The 8,566-nt window shown below is 43.6% G+C and overlaps 1 pseudogene; it reads left to right on the top strand.

The window, feature by feature from the left end:
* The first annotated feature begins 5,350 nt into the window (after nt 1–5,350).
* LOC142047782 (olfactory receptor 6E1-like) lies at nt 5,351–6,292 on the top strand (annotated as a pseudogene).
* Nucleotides 6,293–8,566: the final 2,274 nt, after the last annotated feature.

Here is an 8,566-nt window from a genome sequence, read left to right as displayed (position 1 = left end):
CTCACCCAAGAACTGAGAAACCTGAATTGCAAGGCTGGTCCTGTGTCTCTTACCACCAGGTTATCAAGGAAGGGCATGAGCATGTTAACCAAAGCTTTGTTGTATATAATATTATATTCTGATATGTATCTTTTGAATAGCAGTAATGCAATTGTAACTGTGTAACTCTGGGTATTTTACTATTTATTTACTATTTTTGATTTTAATAAAAGGTCTTTATGACTATATCTGTCTCAGTGTGAGCTTCTTGTCACACCCGCGAGGGTCCTTTGTAAATTCTGTGGATTCTGATTTGAGACAAGAACTTTTATCGTCTGATCAAACAGCTTGGCGAGCCTAAAACACATACTAATTAATATTAGCAATTAATCAGTAATATTACTAATTAATTCAATGACTAAATTAAAGTTAAATAAATTTAAATTGATAAATTAAATTAATATTATTAACAAATCCTAAATCAGGCTATATACAGGCGTTTCTAGGCTTGTCAACAGCTGTTGTGTCCCTCAAGCAAATGGTTCACCATCTGCAAAGTCAAGGCAATTTCATAGCCAAAGGCACACAAGAAAGTGATGTGACCGGCATCCCATCCAAACACCATTGGCTGCCCTAATCCAATGGATCAGGTACAAACTTTGCAGCTGGGCCTGGCTTTTCCCCGTGAGATCAAGGGAGACTCAAATGGATGAGTTTGGAGATTGTAATCCTGACCCTCAATCAGAAGTGGCGCCAGGGTTTTTGGTGCCCTAGGTGCAGAGCCGGCTCATCTGTCCCGCGGCTCCAGTGGATCTGCCGCAGGCGTGCCTGCGGATGCTCCACCGGAGCCGCGGGACCAGCGGACCCTCCATAGGCACGCCTGCGGGAGGTCCACCAGAGCAGTCTGCCGCCCTTCCAAATCTTGGCACCCTAGGCTACCGCCTATGTTGCCTAAATGGAAGTGCTGGCCCTGCCCTCAATCACTCAGTGAGAAACCGGACTCCTAGGCATGACCACAGTATAAATGATAGATAATGATAATAGTTGTATATGAAACCCAGTGGGAGTTTCTCCAGTAACTTTGGTAAGGTCAGGATTTCACTCCCGGTGTCTAGTTCAAATTCACTTTCAGTGTCATCAAGATTCATAACTGCCCTTCGTGCCTGTGGCTTAACCATATTTGAACAAGGGATTGGAAAGCAGGCTTAATTTCCTGCTTTTCCCCACCCACTCCCACCACAAGTCTCAGCAGTCACTTCGGGCTTGGACTGGTAAAGATAGTTAGGCAGCCTAAATAGAATTTTAAAAGCATCTAAGGCACCCCACAATTCCCAAAATACCAGAAGTACCAGTGGCCTGGAATTGTAGTTGAAATGACCCAAAGAGAGAAAACTATGTGAGAGCAGAACTATTGCTCTGTCACACCACATCACGCATGTCATTTCGTTGTCCAGGCAAAATACCAGTGAAGCGTGTCTACCCCGAATACTTAGGCTGTCTCAAGAACTTATTCATGTGTATTTCATGTGGGAGTTTTCAGTTTCTTGGGTCCTCATTTCTGTGCACTTCCTTGGGCAATAATGTGTCTGAACGAGGTACACGTAATTCCCTATAAGAACGCCAGTTATAAGGGCATCTAACTCTGTCCAAGTTTGCTGAATCTTTTCCCTGTCTTTGCCACGAAAACAAGTGAGTGTGGGAGATGGTGATAGAACCCGTTGTCTTCTCCATGTGGAATGTTGTGTACAGATCCAGACCAGTGGGGCAAACAGGAGTCTGGTAGAGGGCAAATATATACTGGTCACTGGATGAGTAGTAGTTTCTGTTCCCTGAGTGACCAGAGCAAGGGCTGCACTCACGCAATCGGAACCTGCTAGAAACAATTAAGGCAGACAGGCTGATTTTAGACACCTTCAGCCAATCAAGGCAGGCTAATCAGGGCACCTGCGTTTTAACAGTGAGCTCACTTCAGTTTGTAGTGTGCATGTGAGGAGCTGGGGCAAGAGGCGCGAAGAGCTGAGAGTGAGAGGGTGTGCTGCTCTGGAGGACTAAGGAGTGTGGCTGCAGCGAGGATAGGCTGCTAGGAGTGAAAAAGGTATCAGACAAATTATGTTATCCAGTACACAGGGAAGGTGTCTGTTACAGGAGGCACTATAGACAGCTGCAATCAACATGGCCCTGGGCTGGAAACCCGAAGTAGAGGGCAGGCCCGGGTTCTCCCGCCCAAACCTCCCAACTCCTGATCAAACACAGGAGGAGTTGACCCAGACTGTGGGTTCCACCAGAAGGGAAAGATCACTGAGAGGTGAACAATCCTCCAATAAACACAGGACCTCCACCAAGGTAGGAGGAGGAACTTTGTAATGCAATATGTCTTTTTTCCTAAAACTTTCAGTTAGAATGGATCAGTCTTGAGTTCTCTGAGTGTTGTTCACCAAACTCCATCAGCTAATTGGTCTCAGAGGGAGGTCCCAGCGCAGCAATGAGGACAAGAAAAAGCGGAGTCTACAACTGTTATAAAAGGAAGGATTATTATGACAGAGGCATTGAACACCCAAGTTTAATCCCATCGTCTCGTTACATTTAGAGAGGCATAAATCACAGACCTATTTTGGAGCATCTCAATTTCAAGCAACCTGCCAGGCTTTGTGTGTTATATTGTTTGGTTCATGTTCCATGTACTACATCAATTGCATGGTCTGAGTGAGAATGCACAAGGTGTGATTGAGAGATTGAGATGTGAAAGAAATCATCGTCTAAAGAACTTTGGTGAGTAATCTTTTTTTTTTCTTTGTCTTGTTTTGGGGTACAGAAGAATTCGAGAGACTCTGTCGTGGGATCTCCAGTCCACTACTGGTGTTTTGAGAATAAGATTAGGTTGCTTTCTCCATAAAATTATTCAATCTTTATTGTGAAACGAGACACATAATCGTATCTATAGCTTATGACAAAAAGAATACTCCAGGGGCCAGGGAAGTCTAATACAGAATGTGAGATTTATGAGAAATCAGCTAGATGACTCCTTGCGGTCGATTCTAGAGCGCTCTGGTTCTAATGATTTCTATTAAGTAGAGAGGTAGACACTTAATAGTGACCTGAGGTAACAGCTGCCATGTTTTTAAATGTCTAATTAAGGATCAAGGCAACTGGTGAGATCAAGTAGAATGAATGTCAAGGTGCACATTGTGGAGGTTTTGCTGATTTGAAAAGGGTATGCGACTTGGAGGTTTCCTTTCACATTATGGAATGCAAGAATGCTGCTGTCTCCAATGACTGGGAATTCCCCATCCTCAACATTGGCGCAAGTGTTCTACGCACTGAAGCTATCCTGTAATAGTTAGAAACTTTTAACCTACAATCTAAGGCAAAGCTCCTTGCTGCAAGATTAAATGCAATTATATGGCCCCACAGTTGGTGGTGGAGAACGATTGTAATTGATCGTTGTCCTCTTTACACCGTCACTTATTCAAAGATTAAACATGCCTAGTGTTGAAACCTTTTCCTCATGTCAAGTTCTAACCCTTTAGCATATGGTTGCAACGCGTCTGACCCTTCCAACTAATCTGCATCTTTCCTAAAGTGTGAAATCCAACTGCCCACAGCTCCGCTAGCCGGAGACGCTTACTCTGCCGTCCCCGTTAAATGCACCCCAGAATGATATTACCCTGTTTGGTAACGTGCATCGTCATTGGAGAATGCCATATTTGTGGCAATCGAACTCCGCAGAATCTGTGGCAGATATGGCTCCTAGCTAGTTATTCCTCGGTTGCACTTGTGCATTCCATTTCTTCCCCTACGTGTAGTACTTTGCAGTGTCTTTACTGTTTTATCTTGCTGAATTGCATGACAATTCTCAATTTGTCATTAATTGATCCTAATCCGTCGCTCCGACAGTCGGCAGCAACCCTCCCCAAGCCTGCAAGATCGCATGCTCTAATATCCCTAGTCTCTGTTTGTCAAGAAGCTGGAAGCGGGCGAGCAGGGGATGATCTAGCTTGAATGGAGTCCCTGTTCCGTTCATTCGCCTCGGGCACCCTGACATGGCGGCATGTGCGGAAGACAGGGATACTGGCCAATGACCACGGGTCTGTACAGAAGGGCGTCTTTATGTGTTCACCGATAATTTTATAGGCAAATCTTCCCTGCCATATCCAGACATTATGAAAAGAGGTGAAGTGTAAGGCGTGCAGGACAGATCCCTGCAGGACTGGCCGGAGAGATAAAGTCCACACTATGAAGTGTAGCTGCTGAAGCTCTCGTGACAAAGTCTCACTAGTTTCTACCCTCCTTGTAGTAAAATTTCGTCATTCTCCAGTTTGCTGATGAGAATGTGATGTGGGACTGTGTCAAACACCCACTACAAATCAAGATACATCACAGCTACAGCTTTCGATCTATCCACCAGACCGGTAACGCTGTCAAAGAAAGAAATTGCTTTGATTTGGCATGATTTATTCTTGATAAATCCATGTTGGTTTTTATTTAAAACCCTATTATCCTCTAGGTGCTTACAACTTGTGGCTTAATAATTTGTCCCAGTGTCTTTCCGGGTAATGAAGTTAGGCGGACTGGTCTATAATTCCTCAGTCCTCTTCATTCCAGTTTGTTTTTTAAAGACAGGTACTATTTTTCATGTAAATTTTGACAGTTTGACTAAGAAACGAGAATGATACACACGTGACGTGAGACACTTTACCTGAATTACAAAGTGGGTACCTGCTCGGTCTCCACCAGGAATTGTATATGGTGCATCATGGAGCAGGTGTATCTCTGGTGGAGTCCCAAAGGGATCGGTGCTTGGCCCGGTGCTTTTTGAAAAATATTTATCAGTGACCTGGAAGAAAAGCAAAACAAACACAAAAGATGAGCAGCGATGGTATTTAATCATTGGAACAACTTACTAAGAATTGTGCTTTGGATTCTTCACCCTTGGAAATTTTCAACTTCAGGATTGTCTGTCCCTCTCAAGACTATGCTCTAGGTCTAGCAGGAGTGAACTGAGGGAAATTCTTGGTCCATGTAGGAGGTCAGAGAAGATGATCACAGTGGTGCCTTTGGGCCTTATAATCCGGGAATACATGAAAAATTGGGGTAAAATATTCTTATTAAAAATTATTGGCATTCTTTCATCCCTTCCAGTTCTCTTTCTCCTCTCCCCTCCCCCTTAAAATATCAAATATTCTCCTCTAAGATCCTGTCTTTCGTTCTGGTTTTCCCATCAGGCTTTTCCCATGGAGCCCAAGTCTATCGGGTACCCAACTCCCATTGATGATGTCTATTCAATTGATTTACAGAATTTTTTCTGCAAACATTCCATTCACTCTGTTTTTGACATGCTTCTTCATTTTTTTCTTTTAAGAATGATCTGAGAATGAAGAACCAGAGCACCGTGGTAGAATTCATCATCTTGGGCCTGTCCAACAGCCGCCGTTTAAACATTGCCCTGTTTGTGGTTCTATTAGTTATCTTCCTGTTGACGATAATGGGTAACATCACTGTTGTCAGCCTCTCCCTGGTGGACCATCGCCTCCAGTCGCCCATGTATTATTTCCTGAGGAACTTCTCTTTTTTGGAAATCTGTTTCACCTCTGTCATCATGCCCAGGTTCCTCTACAGCCTCCTGACAGAGAGAAAATCTATTTCCCTCCCTGGTTGTTTCCTTCAGTTGTTGTTGTTCTTCCTCCTGGGCACCTGTATATTTTTCCATGTGGCTATCATGTCCTTTGACCGCTACATGGCTATCTGCCGTCCCTTGCGTTACGGCACCATCATGAATGGCAGGGTCTGCTTCCAGTTAGTGCTGGGCTGCTGGGGATGAGTTTTCTCTTCATATTTCCTCCAACGTTTATGGTTGTGCTGTTACCGTTCTGTGGCCCCAATGTCATAAACCACTTCTACTGCGACACGGCCCCATTGCTCCAACTCTCCTGCAGGGACACGGGACACATTGAGGTGATGATCTTCGTTGCAGCTGTAGTGGTCTTACCTGGACTTTAACAGTCACTATTTCATTTCCTATGGCTGCATCATCTCCACTATCATGCGCATCCCGTCCACCACAGGAAGGAAAAAAGCCTTTTCCACTTGCTCGCTCACCTGATGGTGGTTGTGGTATTGTACAGTAGCTCCATCTTCAGGTACATCCGACCAGGACAGCGGGGAGCGAGGGACTTTGACAAAGTTGTGTCTTTCTGTACTCTGTGTGGCTCAACTCTTTAACCCCTACATCTACGCTCTCCGCAATGAACAAGTCAAACAGGCTCTGAAGGGCGTCTGTGGCAGAACATTTCTAAAATGTTTGAGGCTCTCATGAAAAAAATCCAAACCACAAAGATGCAAGAGAGAAGACAGCATGGATGGTCATTTAACTTCTTGCCAGGCTTCACAATGGGGTTGGTGGGTCCTCAGCAGTACACAGAGTGAATTTGTCTCTCCATATCTAGATTATGGATCATAAAGCCAGAAGGGTGATCTTACATCACCTCGTCTGACCTTCTGCGTAAAACAGACATGAGAATTCCACCTAGTTAGCCTTGCATTCAGCCTAGTAACTTCTGCCTGATGAAAACATATCTTCTTGAATTCCATCCAGTCTTGATCTGAAGACTTTAAGAGATGGAGAATCTTTCTTTCTAGTTTGTTCCAAAGATGTAAATTATTAGGTTTTTCTTGCTGAAATGAAATACTGAACAAAATTCAGTTTGCATTGAACTAAAGACCTTCCTTTCAGATCTAGTTAAGTTTTGACAAAATTATTTGAAAAGTAAAAAAAAGAGAGTTCTTTTAATTTGAAGATGTTAAACTGAAAGGTTCTGAATTTTTCAAAATTATTTTTTTCAATGTTTTTTTGTGCCCAGAGTGAATTCAGAGAACCGTTCCGAATCCCCAAATACTTTTAGCTGAACCAAAACTTCTATTTTTTTACAGAAGAAATTATTCATTTTGAAAAAAATTCCCCCACTCTGTTGTAATTCCATCTAGCGTGGTTTTGTCGGTGTTTAAACCAGTCAATGGTTCTTGTTCTACCTTTCCGTGCTAGGGGCACTTCCTATGGAAAATGGATACAAGAAACACTTTTTAGATATTCAATCCACAGGCAGGATGAACGGCTCCTCACAGAGCCTAAAATGGCTCCTTAGTTCCTGAGATCTGTGCACATTTTATTGTATTAGTTACTTCATCTCTGGTACCCTGCCTTGCTCCGGTTGCTTGTACCATTTCCCTTTGATGCTTTGTCTTTATGCAATATTGTGAGTAGTACTGTTTTCTTGTTAACTCTGAGCTATTTGAATAGAGATCAGCACCCCTTGCCGCTGCGCATTAAATAGACAAAAATAAGAGCTCCAGAGCCTTGCAGAGCTTATAACCAAATGAATAGTGATGTACAGTAAGGTGAAAGGTTTGGTTTCCTCTTAGACCTTTAAGCTCATTTTTTCAAAGGCAAAAGCAGAGATCAGGGGATATCCTGGCTCCACTGGAATCTTTCTTCAAAGGTCCTTTCCCTAGCTTGTCTGCAGTGTCGTTGTAGCTGTGTTGATCCCAGGATATTAGAAACACAAGGTGGATGAGGTCTTATATTTTATTGGACCAAAGAAGCTATTCCAGTAAAAGATACTGCTTCACTCAACACGTGTCTCTAATTTTCCTCCTTCGTTGTTTTGGAAATCTCACCACTGCTTTTTGTTCCCCTGCTGGGTCCGCTCTTGACACTTCATCAAATATAAGCAATCTGTCTTCATTTTATAGACCCACCACATCCTAGCCAAACCCTACCAGTCGTCTCTCATGCACTAGTAAGACATCGACTCTTTCCTGCAATTGGCCATTGATGCCAGCATGTTTTACCCCCTTTACATTCTCAAAGAAGCAGCTTCATGCTTTGCTCCATGCTCCTCCACATGATTAGGAAGAGCCCCCAGTAATCATCTGCAAAGCTACATCATTCACCTTCAAACTCTCCTCTGCTGTGATTCCTTCCACACAAACTTGACAGCTGTTTTGCTGAGCCCACTGTGTATCATGCTGACGGACGCTATCTCACAGATTTCCCGGCCAATTCTTGTCTTATATTTTGTGACCTCTTCTGGGCAGGGGCTCTGACTTAGTACTGTAATTAGCACAATGGGACCCTGGTCTGTGACAGGCGTTTCTAGACTTGTCAACAGCGGTTGTCTCCCCCAAGCAAATGGCTCACCATCTGCAAAGGCAAGGCAGTTTCGTAGCCAAAGGTACACAAGAAAGTGACATGACCAGCATAATGTCCGACCACCATTGGCTGCCCTAATCCAATGGATCAGGTACAGACTTTGCAGCTGGGCCTGGCTTTTACCCATGAGAGTGAGGGAGACTCAAATGGATGAGTTTGGGGATTGTAATCCTGACCCTTAGTCACTCAGTGAGAAACCGCACTCCTAGGCATGGCCACAATATAAGTGATAGATAATAGTAATAGTAGCATATGAAACCCCATGGGAGTTTCTCCAGTGACTTCGATAAGGTCAGGATTTCACTCTGGTGTCTAGTTCAAATTCTCTTTCAATGTCATCAAGATTCATAACTGCCCTTCGTGCCTTTGGGAATTACCCGT

Source organism: Chelonoidis abingdonii, chromosome 14, assembly GCF_003597395.2.
Source record: "Chelonoidis abingdonii isolate Lonesome George chromosome 14, CheloAbing_2.0, whole genome shotgun sequence".
Taxonomy (NCBI): Eukaryota; Metazoa; Chordata; order Testudines; family Testudinidae; genus Chelonoidis; species Chelonoidis abingdonii.
The sequence above is the reverse complement of the archived record's forward strand: the minus strand, read 5'-3'. Positions and strand labels throughout refer to the sequence as shown.